Source organism: Triticum aestivum, chromosome 1B, assembly GCF_018294505.1.
Source record: "Triticum aestivum cultivar Chinese Spring chromosome 1B, IWGSC CS RefSeq v2.1, whole genome shotgun sequence".
Classification (NCBI taxonomy): Eukaryota; Viridiplantae; Streptophyta; class Magnoliopsida; order Poales; family Poaceae; genus Triticum; species Triticum aestivum.
The window spans coordinates 361,117,844-361,138,708 of NC_057795.1; positions in this window are offsets into that span (position 1 = coordinate 361,117,844).

Genomic DNA, 20,865 nt, shown 5'->3' on the forward strand with positions numbered 1-20,865 from the left:
CTTTCGGTTCCCTGACGGCAGGACGGCGGTGGCGGGCGAGGTGGGAGGTGGCGGTGTTACAGAGGGGATGTTGCGACGCCGGCAGCCGGCAGAGTCACTGGAGAAATGGGCGGCAGCGAGGACGAAGGAGGCGGGCGAGGGTTTGTTGCTAGAATGGGAGAGGATGGCCAATGTGCCACCGACCAGCGGTGTTGGGGAACGTAGTAATTTCAAAAAAAATTCCTACGTACACGCAAGATCATGGTGTGGCATAGCAACGAGAGGGGAGAGTGTTGTCCACGTACCCTCGTAGACTGTTGTGACGTCCGGATACTTAGGCTACAGTAATCTCACGATAATGATGCCATGTCATCATGGTTACTATTTTTAATCTTGCGGTGTATCACGTCCCTTTCGGATTCTAACTTAAAATAAAGTTAAACGATAAATGTTTTCTAAAGTCAAATCTAAAATGTTCAAAGTGTAGCAAATAAATCATATATGATCAGGGTGGTGAACCCAAAATTTTATAAAATGCTTAGATGCACTAAATGATAGAAACAATAGCTAAATTATTTATTTAATCGTCACTTAAATGATTAAATTATTGAAAACTACTTTTAATAAATAAAAGGATAATTGTGGCAGTAATATAATTACTACCACTAATTTAGGTGCTAGAATTATATTTCATAAAACAAAAATAGTGTGAATTAAAACCGTAAAAGAAAAATGTTATAAACAGTTAAACAAAAAAAAAGAAATAGAAGATCCCCCCCCCCCCCGCTGGACCATGGCCCAGCAGGCCATCGGGCCGCCAGGCCGGCCCAGCCGGCGCCCCACTCCCCTCCTCCATATCCCCCACCCCGATCGAACCCTAGGGCAACCACCCCCCCATTTCCCCCATCGATACAGATCTGGATCGGGATCATCCCCGTGGCCCCGCACGAACCCCCCACTCCTCCCGCACGAACCCCCCCCCACTCATCCCCTTCGCTCCTCCCACTCCTCCTCGATCTGGATCGGGGATCCGCCCCCGACGATTGCGCCTCGCGCCCCGACATCGGTGCCCGTCCCCGATGCCGCCTCACTCCGTCATCGGCCTCCTTCTCGCCGTGATGCCAACGCCGCGTTGCCGCCGACCCAGGCGACCCCGACGCCCGCCTCGCCGACCCATCACCGAACGCCATCGCCGCCGTCCTCTTCGTCGCCGGTGCCGCGTCGTCGAGCCCCCCCCCGAGCCCACTTAGCACCTCTACAGGCTCATGGTGAGCCCCTCTGCCGATTCCCCGCCTCTCCCCTTCGAGTTCCTCGCCTTAGGAGCCCCGCCCGAGTTAGGCCACCATGGCCGGAGCTTCGCTTCGTGCGTGCCTTGGCCGCGCTCCCACGCGCCTCTGGCCCCTCCCCGCGCCCGCTCACCGCACTCCCTCACCGCGCCCCGCGGCCCCCCTGTCGCCGCCCTGCGCCCACGCCGGCGCCGTCCCTTGGCCGCTGCCGCTGCTCCAGTCGAAGCGGCGCCCCTGCCGAGCCCGCTCCTCCCTCCGTCCGCTCGCCCCTGTGGTGCGCCGAAAGAGCGGGTGCTGGGCACCGTTGCGCCCGCGCCCGTTCGGGCGACAACCGCGTGGCCATGCGCCCGAAAACCGCAAGGCCCCCTGGGGCCAATGACATGGGGGCCCCAGCCCCAGAACGTTTATAAAAAAAAGAATTAAAAATAAATAAATAAATAATAATTACATTAATTAATCAGTAAGTGAATTAATTAAGTTAATTAATCATATTTAATTAATCTAATTAACTAGTTAGTTTAATTAAATAGTAATTAGTTTAACTAAGACCTAATTAACCTAAACAGTGTATGACAGGTGGGTCCCACTGGACCCACATGTCAGTTTGAGCCAGTTCAACTCTGTTGACTGCTGATGTCAGCATGACATCATGCTGATGTCATAAATACATCTTCGAATTAATTTAAATAATTAATTAAATACCAGAAATTATTAAAATCTTTAGAAAATCATATCTTTTAATCCGTAACTCGGATTAAATTATTTTCAACATGAAAGTTGCTCAGAACGACGAGACGAACCCGGATACGTAGCCCGTTCGTCCACCACACACCCCTAACATATCAAACCCGCAACTTTCACCTCCGGTTCATTTGCCCGAAAACACGAAACACCGGGAATACTTTCCCGGATGCTTTCCCCCTTCGTCGGTATCACCTACTACCGCGTTAGGAACACGTCTAGCTCTGCTTTGTTGTTCCTGTTATGCACTTGATTGCTATGTATTTACTGTTTCCTCCCCCTCTTCTCTCCGGTAGACCCCGTGACGATGCGGATGCCCCTGTGGTCGACTACGATCACGACGACCCCTCTCTCTCTTGCCAGAGCAACCAGGCAAGCCCCCCCTTTGATCACCAGATATCGCCTACTCTTCTCTATACTGCTTGCATTAGAGTAGTGTAGCATGTTACTGCTTTCCGTTAATCCTATTCTGATGCATAGCCTGTCATTGCTGCTACAGTCATTGATACCTTACCCGCAATCCTAAATGCTTAGTATAGGATGCTAGTGTTCCATCAGTGGCCCTACATTCTTGTCAGTCTGCCTTGCTATACTATCGGGCCGTGATCACTTGGGAGGTGATCACGGGTATATACTATACATACATACATACTATACAGATGGTGACTAAAGTCGGGTCAGCTCATTGAGTACCCGCAAGTGATTCTGACGAGGGGGCTGAAAGGACAGGTGGCTCCATCCCGGTAGAGGTGGGCCTAGGTTCCCGACGGCCCCCGACTGTTACTTTGTGGCGGAGCGACAGGGCAGGTTGAGACCACCTAGGAGACAGGTGGGCCTGGCCCTGTTCGGCGTTCGCGGATACTTAACACGCTTAACGAGATCTTGGTATTTGATCTGAGTCGGCTACGAGCCTATACGCACTAACCATCTACGTGGGAGTAGTTATGGGTATCCCGACGTCGTGGTATCAGCCGAAGCACTTCAGACGTCAGCGACGGAGCGGCGCGCGCCGGATTGAACTGGAACGCCTACTAGGCTAGGTCTGCTTCCGGCCGCCCTCGCAACGTGCAGGTGTGCTATGGGCGATGGGCCCAGACCCCTGTGCGCTTAGGTTTAGACCGGCGTGCTGGCCTCTCTGTTTGCCTAGGTGGGGCTGCGACGTGTTGATCTTCCGAGGCCGGGCATGACCCAGGAAAGTGTGTCCGGCCAAATGGGATCAAGCGTGTTGGGTATGTGGTGCACCCCTGCAGGGAAGTTAATCTATTCGAATAGCCGTGATCTTCGGTAACAGGACGACTTGGAGTTGTACCTTGACCTTATGACAACTAGAACCGGATACTTAATAAAACACACCCTTCCAAGTTCCACAGACAACCCGGTGATCGCTTTTCTACAGGGCGACGAGAGGAGGATCGCCGGGTAGGATTATGCTATGCGATGCTACTGGAGATGCTACTTGGAGATGCTACTTGGAGATGCTACTTGGAGGACTTCAATCTACTCTCTTCTACATGCTGCAAGACGGAGGCTGCCAGAAGCGTAGTCTTCGACAGGATTAGCTATCCCCCTCTTATTCTGGCATTCTGCAGTTCAGTCCACTGATATGGCCTCCTTACACATATACCCATGCATATGTAGTGTAGCTCCTTGCTTGCGAGTACTTTGGATGAGTACTCACGGTTGCTTTCTCCCCCCTTTTTCCCCTTTCCTTTCTTTCTGGTTGTCGCAACCAGATGCTGGAGTCCAGGAGCCAGACGCCACCGTCGACGACGACCCTACTACACCGGAGGTGCCTACTACTACGTGCAGCCGCTGACGACGACCAGGAGTAGTTTAGGAGGATCCCAGGCAGGAGGCCTGCGCCTCTTTCGATCTGTATCCCAGTTTGTGCTAGCCTTCTTAAGGCAACTTGTTTAACTTATGTCTGTACTCAGATATTGTTGCTTCCGCTGACTCGTCTATGATCGAGCACTTGTATTCGAGCCCTCGAGGCCCCTGGCTTGTATTATGATGCTTGTATGACTTATTTATGTTTTAGAGTTGTGTTGTGATATCTTCCCGTGAGTCCCTGATCTTGATCGTACACATTTGCGTGCATGATTAGTGTACGATTGAATCGGGGGCGTCACAAGTTGGTATCAGAGCCGACTGCCTGTAGGAATTCCCCTTCCAACTCCTTGGCCGAAGTCGAGTCTAGACTTTACAAAACTTTTACTAACATGGCTGTGCGGCCCATGGGCCCACGTCGCCATTGGGTGGTATTAGGATCTTTTACTCCTCGACCTTTACTCTGGGATTCTGAACTCTCTTCTATTCGGGTTAAACGATTTTGCTAAAACAAAACTAACTTTAGGTTCTCGCAAGTACTTTTTCCCGGAGAGCCCCTCACTTCAGATGATCGCCTGCTACACCAGAAGATTCCGAAGATACTCTACGATGTGCTCTCGAGACTATGTGCCATCGCTTTTGCAATTCACTTCCATCGATAAATCCCTCTGGATAACTACTTACACCTATCGTTCATATTGTCATCCCCAGTTGCTCTTGTTATTACAAGATATCCTGAAATACTCTTCGATATTCCGAGAATTCTTACGCTTACTGCCCTGCAGTTCCTTGCTGCATGAATACCCCTACGGATAATTACTCGTGCTTGCCGAGTATCCGCTCATCCCCAGTTGTTCTTGTGTTTCACAAAAGTCTTCAAAATAATATTCGATCTTCCGAAAATCCTCTGGAGCCTTTGGCTCTTGAAATTCTTGCTTGCTTGCATTATGGTTAATCCCATAAGTCTCGTAGTCTTAATGACATTCCTTGTCATTATCATTTTGAGTCTGTTGACTCAATATGTTTGCGAATACACGCAATCATCATTGATCCTTATAAATTACTTTTCCGGCTGAGCTTCCATTCTTTTAACTAGAATTGGTTCTCGACCAATCCAATTGTCGTTGATTATACCCTAAGGCTATTCAACTTATCCATCCCTAATCAGAGCATTGCTTCTGATCCCTTGATTTGGAAATCATAATTCCTTTGCATTTGACAATTGAGTTAGTCAGTTGTTTCTATAATCTGATCTCCTTGCATTCTTCTCCCTCTAGTTGAGTACCGATACTCGTATCAGATCCTTTGTGGACCATCAAGTCCTTTGTTGGATTGTTATCCGACAGTGTCCTTCACATTTGATCACTTTATGAGTTCTTCCCCTGATACATAATGCCTTTGTTAAGTTGTATCCTCTGCTTGGCCAACCATGCTCTGCTTTCGGGCTTGTGTTATTTACTCTTGAAACTTGTGGTATATGTTTCTAAGAAGCCCCTATGGGTTGAACATATGCCTTCTCTAAACCGTGTGAACCCGAAAGTTTTCACGAGTCATACTCTTCTGGTGCTTCACCAGATAAAATTTCAACACTGCAACTTCATCGAACGTGAGAAGTGAATGAAAGGTTATGCATTGGAGAAGTGGGAGTCGACCTTGAACTTGTGTTCATGCCCATGGACACGATGTAGATCTTATCATTAAAGCTTCTCTTAAATGAATTATTCCTTTGGTATAAGTTCATCTTATATCTAGGATCTGGCCTTTTGCAATCGTGGTTCCGACCATGATTGTTCTTCTTTGATCTCATTTCTCGGACAAGTTAAAACAATTGTCTTCTATGGATCAATACACCAGACCAACCTTTACTTTGATCTTGTGTCGAGTATTACCCCCTGGTATCTCGAGATTATCATGGAACTGCATAACTTTTTATGAGTTCTTCATCAAGTGCTACCTTCCCACTGATTCCAATTTTTCGCGGGCTCTGAGTTATTGAACACTCAAAGACACCGATAACTGAACCGAGTCCGCTCTACGGTTCAACAACTCTTCAGTAAGCTTCTATAAGTACGAGTTTGTACCCGATCACGCCATTCCTAGCCTGTTTGGCTATATCATTGTCGTGACGATTCTAACTGTGCTACCTGGTCCTTATTCTCGGAGCACCAATTTTCGACGATGAACTAACCTTACGTCGATCCTAATCGTCATATCAATTCGCCTTGAACAACAAGCTTGGTTTCGAGTTTGTGTCGTACCTTTGGTTCCAATAACCTTTCACTTCATCATTACTTGACTTGATGTCGTCACCGATCGATTACATCTTCATGAACTCTCGCGACAAAGGTGTCGTGATCATCAACATTCTGAGCTCATCCAGGATATCAATTGAATTCATGATGAGAAATACCATCCTTGCCCTCGATGAATTGTATTATCGTCGACCACTTTATTGCCCTCCCACCAACACAAGCTTGTTCATGTTTGGTGTTATACCTTGAGTTCCTTGCTATCCAGCAGTTGTTCTTCTTTACCTTGGAGTATTACCATCCTTTATGTTAAGAATGTTCTGAGATTTGTTCCACCTCTTGAGAATTCTTGACATAGAAATACTTCTCACCATCACCATTCTTTCTTGGTCCCCGTGTTAATACCAACAAGTGAACGGTGTTGTTTGGATTCTTTCCTTCTAGCAACCCTATCTCTTTGAAGTTAATGGTCGAAAGTTCATTCTTAGGCTATTGATTATTGCATCACCATTCTGACATTGGTCATGCAACCCAACCCATATTTCGGGCGCACCTTTCAACCAATGTTTAATTGTGTATGTTTTCCTCGAGCATACTTCCTTATATCATTTGATCTGACAAATGTTATCTCCTTGTTCACTAATTGTGGACATCCATCTTTTAGGAATCTCGGTGAATTGCCGTTGAGTTCACCAGACACCTCCTTGTCCTCTCCTTGGGTTAATGATGGACTCTTGATAACGGAAATCACTTCATAGTTCATTTCCCCGAGAATCTTACAATGTCATCTCGTCAATTTGCGTTGCACCTTTTCTTCTCAGGTATCCTAAGTCTGAGGTATCCTGACACCAACCGGATCTGAATCTCGGTCAGATATGATGGTTGGGACATATCTCCAAGAGTTGTAACATTGATCTCTACGTGACCCGGTAACATGATGTCATGCCTAGCACCCCCCCCCCTGGGTGGAGGACCTATCGTTATAATTTCTTTTGCAAGGACAACCTTTCTTCCTGGAGGAAATTGTAAGACTTATTCTACAAGTTATTCCTGATGGATCCTTCGTGTTTCCAAAGTCTGATCTTCACCTGAAGACCATGTCAATGCTATCTCGAAGCATGTCAATGGTACTCCGATTTTCAACAGGAACATTTGAAGCACGATGCTAAATTTTATTTATCATTTATCCTAACACCGTTGTATGGGTAATATCATGAGATTCCTCCCCCCCCCTTACCTAAAGAGTTTTCTACATTATATCCTGTCTTGGATATCATGCTCTGCTTGTCCTTGGGAAGGATATACCCCTGAAATATGTGATTAAACACATTTTCCTTGTCTTTGTTTTGTGTAATTTGATAACCATATTTCCTTTCCGTTGTTTGGTTTAACCTTTCTTGTGATCTATATAATCTAAGCAGTAATAATTCACTGCGTAGGTAAACACCTCGGTGTACAACTCTGACAGTGAGACCCTGTTTCTATTGTTGATGACATTTCGGTAACCGCCGATGGATGAGAACTTTGCCTCTTGGCCCGCCTCGTTCAACGAGCAGGAAAATAGTTCTCTTCGTCCCTCGCTCTTGGTATCGACGTTGTCGCCGACATAATCGACAGGCTACCCCCCTGACATGCCTTGCTTGCATGATCACGCAAGACGTCTCCGCCCTTCCTACTTCTAACCCACATGGTGGGCCCATAACCCACAGTTCCACAGGATCGAAACCTGACTCTCCTATACCCCCTGTTGTCGAAGTTATTCCTCGCGCTTGGCTTCGTATTTAATTCACGGGCCACCTTCCTAATGCTCTATTCTGGTAACAGACGCAATACTTACTCTCGCTGCTCTGAAACCCTTTCTCACTCTGGTTCAGACTTCGAGCAACTATCTATCCACTTGGAACCTCTTATTGTACCTTCGTACCTTACTCTTGATGTATTCGATATGTTCAACTCGAGAGATAATCTTATGCTCATTCATGGGTTAACCCCCAGATTGTTTCCCTCATAAGCATTCTGTCGTAGCCGAGCTGCCCCTTACCTATTCGTAAGTACGTTGGAGTTCCCGAGAAAAGAACGACATCACCATGATGACCTGAAGCAGAGAAGTGAAGACAACAATGTAATGGATCGACCTCCTCGAGAAGAGTAGCCAAGACCAACAAGACCCGTTAGAATTTCGCAACCTAATCCCTTCCCCGCACTTCCCCTCTTAAATCTCGGGACGAGATTTCTTGTAGTGGAGGAGAATTGTGACGTCCGGATACTTAGGCTACAGTAATCTCACGATAATGATGCCACGTCATCATGGTTACTATTTTTAATCTTGCGGTGTATCACGTCCCTTTCGAATTCTAACTTAAAATAAAGTTAAACGATAAAAGTTTTCTAAAGTCAAATCTAAAATGTTCAAAGTGTAGCAAATAAATCATATATGATCAGGGTGGTGAACCCAAAATTTTATAAAATGCTTAGATGCACTAAATGATAGAAACAATAGCTAAATTATTTATTTAATCGTCACTTAAATGATTAAATTATTGAAAACTACTTTTAATAAATAAAAGGATAATTGTGGCAGTAATATAATTACTACCACTAATTTAGGTGCTAGAATTATATTTCATAAAACAAAAATAGTGTGAATTAAAACCGTAAAAGAAAAATGTTATAAACAGTTAAACAAAAAAAAGAAATAGAAGATCCCCCCCCCCCCGCTGGACCATGGCCCAGCAGGCCATCGGGCCGCCAGGCCGGCCCAGCCGGCGCCCCACTCCCCTCCTCCATATCCCCCACCCCGATCGAACCCTAGGGCAACCACCCCCCCCCATTTCCCCCATCGATACAGATCTGGATCGGGATCATCCCCGTGGCCCCGCACGAACCCCCCACTCCTCCCGCACGAAACCCCCCCCACTCATCCCCTTCGCTCCTCCCACTCCTCCTCGATCTGGATCGGGGATCCGCCCCGACGATTGCGCCTCGCGCCCCGACATCGGTGCCCGTCCCCGATGCCGCCTCACTCCGTCATCGGCCTCCTTCTCGCCGTGATGCCAACGCCGCGTTGCCGCCGACCCAGGCGACCCCGACGCCCGCCTCGCCGACCCATCACCGAACGCCATCGCCGCCGTCCTCTTCGTCGCCGGTGCCGCGTCGTCGAGCCCCCCCGAGCCCACTTAGCACCTCTACAGGCTCATGGTGAGCCCCTCTGCCGATTCCCCGCCTCTCCCCTTCGAGTTCCTCGCCTTAGGAGCCCCGCCCGAGTTAGGCCACCATGGCCGGAGCTTCGCTTCGTGCGTGCCTTGGCCGCGCTCCCACGCGCCTCTGGCCCCTCCCCGCGCCCGCTCACCGCACTCCCTCACCGCGCCCCGCGCCCCCCTGTCGCCGCCCTGCGCCCACGCCGGCGCCGTCCCTTGGCCGCTGCCGCTGCTCCAGTCGAAGCGGCGCCCCTGCCGAGCCCGCTCCTCCCTCCGTCCGCCCCTGTTCCGTGCACCGTCGCAATCCCCGTCCTTCGCCCGGTTGGCGCCCGGCGAGCCCCGCCGTGGTCACCAACCCCCCTACACCGGCGATCTGCCGGCTCCGCCCGCCCCTGTGGTGCGCCCGAAAGAGCGGGTGCTGGGCACCGTTGCGCCCGCGCCCGTTCGGGCGACAACCGCGCGGCCATGCGCCCGAAAACCGCAAGGCCCCCTGGGGCCAATGACATGGGGGCCCCAGCCCCAGAACGTTTATAAAAAAAAAGAATTAAAAATAAATAAATAAATAATAATTACATTAATTAATCAGTAAGTGAATTAATTAAGTTAATTAATCATATTTAATTAATCTAATTAACTAGTTAGTTTAATTAAATAGTAATTAGTTTAACTAAGACCTAATTAACCTAAACAGTGTATGACAGGTGGGTCCCACTGGACCCACATGTCAGTTTGAGCCAGTCAACTCTGTTGACTGCTGATGTCAGCATGACATCATGCTGATGTCATAAATACATCTTCGAATTAATTTAAATAATTAATTAAATACCAGAAATTATTAAAATCTTTAGAAAATCATATCTTTTAATCCATAACTCGGATTAAATTATTTTCAACATGAAAGTTGCTCAGAACGACGAGACGAACCCGGATACGTAGCCCGTTCGTCCACCACACACCCCTAACATATCAAACCCGCAACTTTCACCTCCGGTTCATTTGCCCGAAAACACGAAACACCGGGAATACTTTCCCGGATGCTTTCCCCCTTCGTCGGTATCACCTACTACCGCGTTAGAACACGTCTAGCTCTGCTTGTTGTCCTGTTATGCACTTGATTGCTATGTATTTACTGTTTCTCCCCCCTCTTCTCTCCGGTAGACCCCGTGACGATGCGGATGCCCCTGTGGTCGACTACATCACCGACGACCCCTCTCTCTCTTGCCAGAGCAACCAGGCAAGCCCCCCCTTTGATCACCAGATATCGCCTACTCTTCTCTATACTGCTTGCATTAGAGTAGTGTAGCATGTTACTGCTTTCCGTTAATCCTATTCTGATGCATAGCCTGTCATTGCTGCTACAGTCATTGATACCTTACCCGCAATCCTAAATGCTTAGTATAGGATGCTAGTTTATCCATCAGTGGCCCTACATTCTTGTCAGTCTGCCTTGCTATACTATCGGGCCGTGATCACTTGGGAGGTGATCACGGGTATATACTATACATACATACATACTATACAGATGGTGACTAAAGTCGGGTCAGCTCGATGAGTACCCGCAAGTGATTCTGACGAGGGGGCTGAAAGGACAGGTGGCTCCATCCCGGTAGAGGTGGGCCTGGGTTCCCGACGGCCCCCGACTGTTACTTTGTGGCGGAGCGACAGGGCAGGTTGAGACCACCTAGGAGACAGGTGGGCCTGGCCCTGTTCGGCGTTCGCGGATACTTAACACGCTTAACGAGATCTTGGTATTTGATCTGAGTCTGGCTACGAGCCTATACGCACTAACCATCTACGTGGGAGTAGTTATGGGTATCCCGACGTCGTGGTATCAGCCGAAGCACTTCAGACGTCAGCGACGGAGCGGCGCGCGCCGGATTGGACTGGAACGCCTACTAGGCTAGGTCTGCTTCCGGCCGCCCTCGCAACGTGCAGGTGTGCTATGGGCGATGGGCCCAGACCCCTGTGCGCTTAGGTTTAGACCGGCGTGCTGGCCTCTCTGTTTTGCCTAGGTGGGGCTGCGACGTGTCGATCTTCCGAGGCCGGGCATGACCCAGGAAAGTGTGTCCGGCCAAATGGGATCAAGCGTGTTGGGTATGTGGTGCACCCCTGCAGGGAAGTTAATCTATTCGAATAGCCGTGATCTTCGGTAATAGGACGACTTGGAGTTGTACCTTGAACTTATGACAACTAGAACCGGATACTTAATAAAACACACCCTTCCAAGTTCCACAGACAACCCGGTGATCGCTCTTCTACAGGGCGACGAGAGGAGGATCGCCGGGTAGGTTTATGCTATGCGATGCTACTGGAGCTGCTAATTGGAGTTGCTACTTGGAGATGCTACTTGGAGGACTTCAATCTACTCTCTTCTACTTGCTGCAAGACGGAGGCTGCCAGAAGCGTAGTCTTCGACAGGATTAGCTATCCCCCTCTTATTCTGGCATTCTGCAGTTCAGTCCACTGATATGGCCTCCTTACACATATACCCATGCATATGTAGTGTAGCTCCTTGCTTGCGAGTACTTTGGATGAGTACTCACGGTTGCTTTCTCCCCCCTTTTTCCCCTTTCCTTTCTTTCTGGTTGTCGCAACCAGATGCTAGAGTCCAGGAGCCAGACGCCAGCGTCGACGACTACTACTACATTGGAGGTGCCTACTACTACATGCAGGCTGACGACGACGACCAGGAGTAGTTAGGAGGATCCCAGGCAGGAGGCCTGCGCCTCTTTCGATCTGTATCCCAGTTTGTGCTAGCCATCTTATGGCAACTTGTTTAACTTATGTCTGTACTCAGATATTGTTGCTTCTGCTGACTCGTCTATGATCGAGCACTTGTATTCGAGCCCTCGAGGCCCCTGGCTTGTATTATGATGCTTGTATGACTTATTTTATTTGTAGAGTTGTGTTGTGATATCTTCCCGTGAGTCCCTGATCTTGATCGTACACATTTGCTTGCATGATTAGTGTACGATTGAATCGGGGGCGTCACAACTGTAAGCGTAAGCGTTAGCACAACGCGGTTGATGTAGTCGTACGTCTTCACGATCCGACCGATCCAAGCACCGAACGTACGACGCCTCCGAGTTCAGCACACTTCAGCTCAATGACGATCCCCGGGCTCCGATCCAGCAAAACTTCGGGGATGAGTTCCGTCAGCACGACGGCGTGGTGACGATGATGATGCTCTACCGGCGTAGGGCTTCGCCTAAACTCCGCGACGATATGACCGAGGTGGAATATGGTGGAGGGGGCACCGCACACGGCTAAGGAACGATCCGTAGATCAACTTGTGTGTCTATGGGGTGCCCCCCGCCCCCGTATATAAAGGAGCCAGGGGGAGGAGGCGGCCGGCCAAGGAGGGCGCGCCAAGGGGGGAGTCCTACTCCCACCGGGAGTAGGACTCCCTTCTTTCCTAGTTGGAATAGGAGAAGGGGGAAAGAGGAGGAAGAGGGGAAGGAAAGGGGGGCGCCGCCCCCCTTCCCTTGTCCTATTCGGACTAGGAAGGGGAGGGCGCGCGGCCCCTCCTGCCTCCTTCCCTCTTCTCCCTCGAGGCCCATGTAGCCCAATAACCCCCCGGGGGGTTCCGGTAACCTCCCGGTACTCCGGTAAAATGCCGATTTCACCCGGAACGATTCCGATATCCAAATATAGGCTTCCAATATATCGATCTTTATGTCTCGACCATTTCGAGACTCCTCGTTACGTCCGTGATCACATTCGGGACTCCGAACAAACTTCGGTACATCAAAACTTATAAACTCATAATAAAACTGTCATCGTAACGTTAAGCGTGCGGACCCTACGGGTTCGAGAACTATGTAGACATGACCTAGAACTATTCTCGGTCAATAACCAATAGTGGAACCTGGATGCCCATATTGGTTGCTACATATTCTACGAAGATCTTTATCGGTCAGACTGCATAACAACATACGTTATTCCCTTTGTCATCGGTATGTTACTTGCCCGAGATTTGATCGTCGGTATCCAATACCTAGTTCAATCTCGTTACCGGCAAGTCTCTTTACTCGTTCCGTAATGCATCATCCCATAACCAACTCATTTGGTCATATTGCTTGCAAGGCTTATAATGATGTGCATTACCGAGAGGGCCCAGAGATACCTCTCCGACAATCGGAGTGACAAAACCTAATCTCGAAATACGCCAACTCAACATGTACCTTCGGAGACACCTGTAGTACTCCTTTATAATCACCCAGTTACGTTGTGACGTTTGGTAGTACCCAAAGCGTTCCTCCGATAAACGGGAGTTGCATAATTCTCATAGTTATAGGAACATGTATAAGTCATGAAGAAAGCAATAGCAATATACTAAACGATCAAGTGCTAGGCTAACGGAATGGGTCATGTCAATCACATCATTCTCCTAATGATGTGATCCCATTAATCAAATGACAACACATGTCTATGGTTAGGAAACATAACCATCTTTGATTAATGAGCTAGTCAAGTAGAGGCATACTAGTGACTATATGTTTGTCTATGTATTCACACATGTATCATGTTTCCGGTTAATACAATTCTAGCATGAATAATAAACATTTATCATGATATGAGGAAATAAATAATAACTTTATTATTGCCTCTAGGGCATATTTCCTTCAGTCTCCCACTTGCACTAGAGTCAATAATCTAGATTACATAGTAATGATTCTAACACCCATGGAGTCTTGGTGCTGATCATGTTTTGCTCGTGAGAGAGGCTTAGTCAACGGGTCTGCAACATTCAGATCGTATGTATCTTGCAAATCTCTATGTCTCCCACTTGGACTTGGTCCCAAATGGAATTGAAGCGTCTCTTGATGTGCTTGGTCCTCTTGTGAAATCTGGATTCCTTTGCCAAGGCAATTGCACCAGTATTGTCACAGAAGATTTTCATTGGTCCCGATGCACTAGGTATGACACCTAGATCGGAAATGAACTCCTTCATCCAGACTCCTTCATTTGTTGCTTCCGAAGCAGCTATGTACTCCGCTTCACATGTAGATCCCGCCACGACACTTTGTTTAGAACTGCACAAACTTACAGCTCCACCGTTTAATAAAAACACGTATCCGGTTTGCGATTTAGAATCGTCCGGATCAGTGCCAAAGCTTGCATCGACGTAACCATTTACGACTAGCTCTTTGTCACCTCCATATACGAGAAACATATCCTTAGTCCTTTTCAGGTATTTTAGGATGTTCTTGACCGCTGTCCAGTGATCCACTCCTGGATTACTTTGGTACCTTCCTGCCAAGCTTATTGCTAAGCATACGTCATGTCTGGTACACAATATTGCATACATGATAGAGCCTATGGCTGAAGTATAGGGAACATCTTTCATTTTCTCTCTATCTTCTGCTGTGGTCGGGCATTGAGTTTGACTCAACTTCACACCTTGCAGCACGGGCAAGAACCCTTTCTTTGCCTGATCCATTTTGAACTTTTTCAAAATTTTATCAAGGTATGTGCTTTGTGAAAGTCCTATCAAGCGTCTTGATCTATCTCTATAGATCTTGATGCCCAATATGTAAGCAGCTTCACCGAGGTCTTTCATGGAAAAACTTTTATTCAAGTATCCCTTTATGCTATCCAGAAATTCTATATCATTTCCAATTAATAATATGTCATCTACATATAATATCAGAAATGCTACAGAGCTCCCACTCACTTTCTTGTAAATACAGGCTTCTCCAAAAGTCTGTATAAAACCATATGCTTTGATCACACTATCAAAGCGTTTATTCCAACTCCGAGATGCTTGCACCAGTCTATAAATGGAACACTGGAGCTTGCACACTTTGTTAGCACCTTTTGGATCAACAAAACCTTCTGGCTACATCATATACAACTCTTCTTCCAGAAATCCATTCAAGAATGCAGTTTTGACATCCATTTGCCAAATTTCATAATCATGAAATGCAGCAATAGCTAACATGATTCGGACAGACTTAAGCATTGCTACGGGTGAGAAAGTCTCATCGTAGTCAACTCCTTGAACTTGTCGAAAACCTTTCGCAACAAGTCGAGCTTTATAGACAGTTACATTACCATCTGCGTCAGTCTTCTTCTTAAAGATCCATTTATTCTCAATTGCTTGCCGATCATCGGGCAAGACAACCAAAGTCCATACTTTGTTTTCATACATGGATCCCATCTCAGATTTCATGGCCTCTAGCCATTTTGCAGAATCTGGGCTCATCATCGCTTCCTCATAGTTCGTAGGTTCATCATGTTCAAGCAACATGACTTCCAGAATTGGATTACCGTACCACTCTGGTGCAGATCTTATTCTGGTAGACCTACGAGGTTCAGTAGAAACTTGATCTGAAGTTTCATGATCAATATCATTAGCTGCCTCACTAATTGGTGTAGTTGTCACAGGAACCGGTTCTTGTGATGAACTACTTTCCAATAAGGGAGTAGATACAGTTATCTCATCAAGTTCTACTTTCCTCCCACTCACTTCTTTCGAGAGAAACTCCTTCTCTAGAAAGGATCCGATCTTAGCAACGAAAATCTTGCCCTCAGATCTGTGATAGAAGGTGTACCCAATAGTCTCTTTTGGCTATCCTATGAGGAAACATTTCTCTGATTTGTGTTCGAGCTTATCTGGTTGAAGTTTCTTCACATAAGCATCGCAGCCCCAAACTTTAAGAAACGACAACTTTGGTTTCTTGCCAAACCACAGTTCATAAGGCGTCGTCTCAACGGATTTTGATGGTGCCCTATTTAACGTGAATGCGGCCGTCTCTAAAGCATAACCCCAAAATGATAGCGGTAATTCAGTAAGAGACATCATAGATCGCACCATATCTAGTAAAGTACGATTACGACGTTCGGACACACCATTTCGTTGTGGTGTTCCGGGTGGCGTGAGTTGTGAAACTATTCCGCATTGTTTCAAGTATAGACCAAACTCGTAACTCAAATATTCTCCTCCACGATCAGATCGTAGAAAATTTATTTTCTTGTTACGATGATTTTCCACTTCACTCTGAAATTCTTTGAACTTTTCAAATGTTTCAGACTTGTGTTTCATCAAGTAGATATACCCATATCTGCTCAAATCATCTGTGAAGGTGAGAAAATAACGATACCCGCCGCGAGCCTCAACATTCATTGGACCACAAACATCAGTATGTATGATTTCCAACAAATCAATTGCTCGCTCCATAGTTCCGGAGAATGGCGTTTTAGTCATCTTGCCCATGAGACACGGTTCGCAAGTACCAAGTGATTCATAATCAAGTGATTCTAAAAGCCCATCAGTATGGAGTTTCTTCATGCGCTTTACACCGATATGACCTAAACGGCAGTGCCACAAATAAGTTGCACTATCGTTATCAACTCTGCATCTTTTGGTTTCAACACTATGAATATGTGTATCACTACTATCGAGATTCAATAAAAATAGACCACTTTTCAAGGGTGCATGACCATAAAAGATATTACTCATATAAATAGAACAACCATTATTCTCTGATTTAAATGAATAACCGTCTCGCATCAAACAAGATCCATATATAATGTTCATGCTCAACGCTGGCACCAAATAACAATTATTTAGGTCTAAAACTAATCCCGATGGTAGATGTAGAGGTAGCGTGCCGACTGCGATCACATCGACTTTGGAACCATTTCCCACGCGCATCGTCACCTCGTCCTTAGCCAATCTTCGCTTAATTCCGTAGTCCCTGTTTCGAGTTGCAAATATTAGCAACAGAACCAGTATCAAATACCCAGGTGCTACTGCGAGCATTAGTAAGGTACACATCAATAACATGTATATCACATATACCTTTGTTCACTTTGTCATCCTTCTTATCCACCAAATACTTGGGGCAGTTCCGCTTCCAGTGTCCAGTCTGCTTGCAGTAGAAGCACTCAGTTTCAGGTTTAGGTCCAGACTTGGGTTTCTTCTCTTGAGCAGCAACTTGCTTGCTGTTCTTTTTGAAGTTCCCCTTCTTCTTCCCTTTGCCCTTTTTCTTGAAACTGGTGGTCTTGTTAACCATCAACACTTGATGCTCCTTTTTGATTTCTACCTCCGCGGCTTTTAGCATCGCAAAGAGCTCGGGAATAGTCTTGTTCATCCCTTGCATATTATAGTTCATCACGAAGCTCTTGTAGCTTGGTGGCAGTGATTGAAGAATTCTGTCAATGACACTATCATCAGGAAGATTAACTCCCAGTTGAATCAAGTGATTATTATACCCAGACATTTTGAGTATATGTTCACTGGCAGAACTATTCTCCTCCATCTTGCAGCTATAGAACTTATTGGAGACTTCATATCTCTCAATCCGGGCATTTGCTTGAAATATTAACTTCAACTCCTGGAACATCTCATATGCTCCATGACGTTCAAAACGTCGTTGAAGACCCGGTTCTAAGCCGTAAAGCATGGCAAACTGAACTATCGAGTAGTCATCAACTTTGCTCTGCCAGACGTTCTTAACATCGTCAGTTGCATCGGCAGCAGGCCTGGCACCCAGCGGTGCTTCCAGGACGTAACTTTTCTGTGCAGCAATGAGGATAATCCTCAGGTTACGGACCCAGTCCGTGTAATTGCTACCATCATCTTTCAACTTTGCTTTCTCAAGGAACGCATTAAAATTCAACGGAACAACAGCACGAGCCATCTATCTAAAACAAACATAGACAAGCAAGATACTATCAGGTACTAAGTTCATGATAAATTTAAGTTCAATTAATCATATTACTTAAGAACTCCCACTTAGACAGACATCTCTCTAGTCATCTAAGTGATCACGTGATCCAAATCAACTAAACCATGTCCGATCATCACGTGAGATGGAGTAGTTTCAATGGTGAACATCACTATGTTGATCATATCTACTATATGATTCACGTTCGACCTTTCGGTCTCTGTGTTCTGAGGCCGTATCTGTATATGCTAGGCTCGTCAAGTATGACCTGAGTATTCCGCGTGTGCAACTGTTTTGCACCCGTTGTATTTGAATGTAGAGCCTATCACACCCGATCATCACGTGGTGTCTCAGCACGAAGAACTTTCGCAACGGTGCATACTCAGGGAGAACACTTCTTGATTATTAGTGAGAGATCATCTTAAAATGCTACCGTCAATCAAAGCAAGATAAGATGCATAAAGGATAAACATCACATGCAATCAATATAAGTGATATGATATGGCCATCATCATCTTGTGCTTGTGATCTCCATCTTCGAAGCACCGTCGTGATCACCATCGTCACCGGCGCGACACCTTGATCTCCATCGTAGCATCATTGTCGTTACGCCATCTATTGCTTCTACAACTATCGCTACCGCTTAGAGATAAAGTAAAGCAATTACAGGGCGTTTGCATTTCATACAATAAAGCGACAACCATATGGCTCCAGCCAGTTGCCGATAACTTCGGTTACAAAACATGATCATCTCATACAATAAATATAGCATCACGTCTTGACCATATCACATCACAACATGCCCTGCAAAAACAAGTTAGACGTCCTCTACTTTGTTGTTGCAAATTTTACGTGGCTGCTACGGGCTTAGCAAGAACCGTTCTTACCTACGCATCAAAACCACAACGATAGTTCGTCAAGTTAGTGCTGTTTTAACCTTCGCAAGGACCGGGCGTAGCCACACTCGATTCAGCTAAAGTGAGAGAGACAGACACCCGCCAGCCACCTTTAAGCACGAGTGCTCGCAACGGTGAAACCAGTCTCGCGTAAGCGTACGCGTAATGTCGGTCCGGGCCGCTTCATCTCACAATACCGCCGAACCAAAGTATGACATGTTGGTAAGCAGTATGACTTGTATCGCCCACAACTCACTTGTGTTCTACTCGTGCATATAACATCAACGCATAAAACCTAGGCTCGGATGCCACTGTTGGGGAACGTAGTAATTTAAAAAAAAATCCTACGTACACGCAAGATCATGGTGATGGCATAGCAACGAGAGGGGAGAGTGTTATCCACGTACCCTCGTAGACCGTAAGCGGAAGCGTTAGCACAACGCGGTTGATGTAGTCGTACGTCTTCACGATCCGACCGATCCAAGCACCGAACGTACGGCGCCTCCGAGTTCAGCACACGTTCAGCTCGATGACGATCTCCGGGCTCCGATCCAGCAAAGCTTCGGGGATGAGTTCCGTCAGCAGGACGGCGTGGTGATGATGATGATGCTCTACCGGCGTAGGGCTTCGCCTAAACTCCGCGACGATATGACCGAGGTGGAATATGGTGGAGGGGGGCACCGCACACGGCTAAGGAACGATCCGTAGATCAACTTGTGTGTCTATGGGGTGCCCCCCGCCCCCGTATATAAAGGAGCCAGGGGGAGGAGGCGGCCGGCCAAGGAGGGTGCGCCAAGGGGGGAGTCCTACTCCCACCGGGAGTAGGACTCCCTTCTTTCCTAGTTGGAATAGGAGAAGGGGGGAAAGAGGAGGAAGAGGGGAAGGAAAGGGGGGGCGCCGCCCCCCTTCCCTTGTCCTATTCGGACTAGGAAGGGGAGGGGCGCGCGGCCCCCTCCTGCCTCCTTCCCTCTTCTCCCTCGAGGCCCATGTAAGCCCAATAACCCCCTAGGGGGTTCCGGTAACCTCCCGGTACTCCGGTAAAATGCCGATTTCACCCGGAATGATTCGATATCCAAATATAGGCTTCCAATATATCGATCTTTATGTCTCGACCATTTCGAGACTCCTCGTTACATCCGTGATCACATCCGGGACTCCAAACAAACTTCGGTACATCAAAACTTATAAACTCATAATAAAACTGTCATCGTAACGTTAAGCGTGCGGACTCTACGGGTTCGAGAACTATGTAGACATGACCTAGAACTATTCTCGATCAATAACCAATAGTGGAACCTGGATGCCCATATTGGTTCCTACATATTCTACGAAGATCTTTATCGGTCAGACCGCATAACAACATACGTTATTCCCTTTGTCATCGGTATGTTACTTACCCGAGATTTGATCGTCGGTATCCAATACCTAGTTCAATCTCGTTACCGGCAAGTCTCTTTACTCGTTCTGTAATGCATCATCCCATAACCAACTCATTTGGTCACATTGCTTGCAAGGCTTATAATGATGTGCATTACCGAGAGGGCCCAGAGATACCTCTCCGACAATCGGAGTGACAAAACCTAATCTCGAAATACGCCAACTCAACATGTACCTTCGGAGACACCTGTAGTACTCCTTTATAATCACCCAGTTACGTTGTGACGTTTGGTAGTACCCAAAGTGTTCCTTCGGTAAACGGGAGTTGCATAATTCTCATAGTTACAGGAACATGTATAAGTCATGAAGAAAGCAATAGCAATATACTAAACGATCAAGTGCTAGGCTAACGGAATGGGTCATGTCAATCACATCATTCTCCTAATGATGTGATCCCATTAATCAAATGACAACACATGTCTATGGTTAGGAAACATAACCATCTTTGATTAATGAGCTAGTCAAGTAGAGGCATACTAGTGACTATATGTTTGTCTATGTATTCACACATGTATCATGTTTCCGGTTAATACAATTCTAGCATGAATAATAAACATTTATCATGATATGAGGAAATA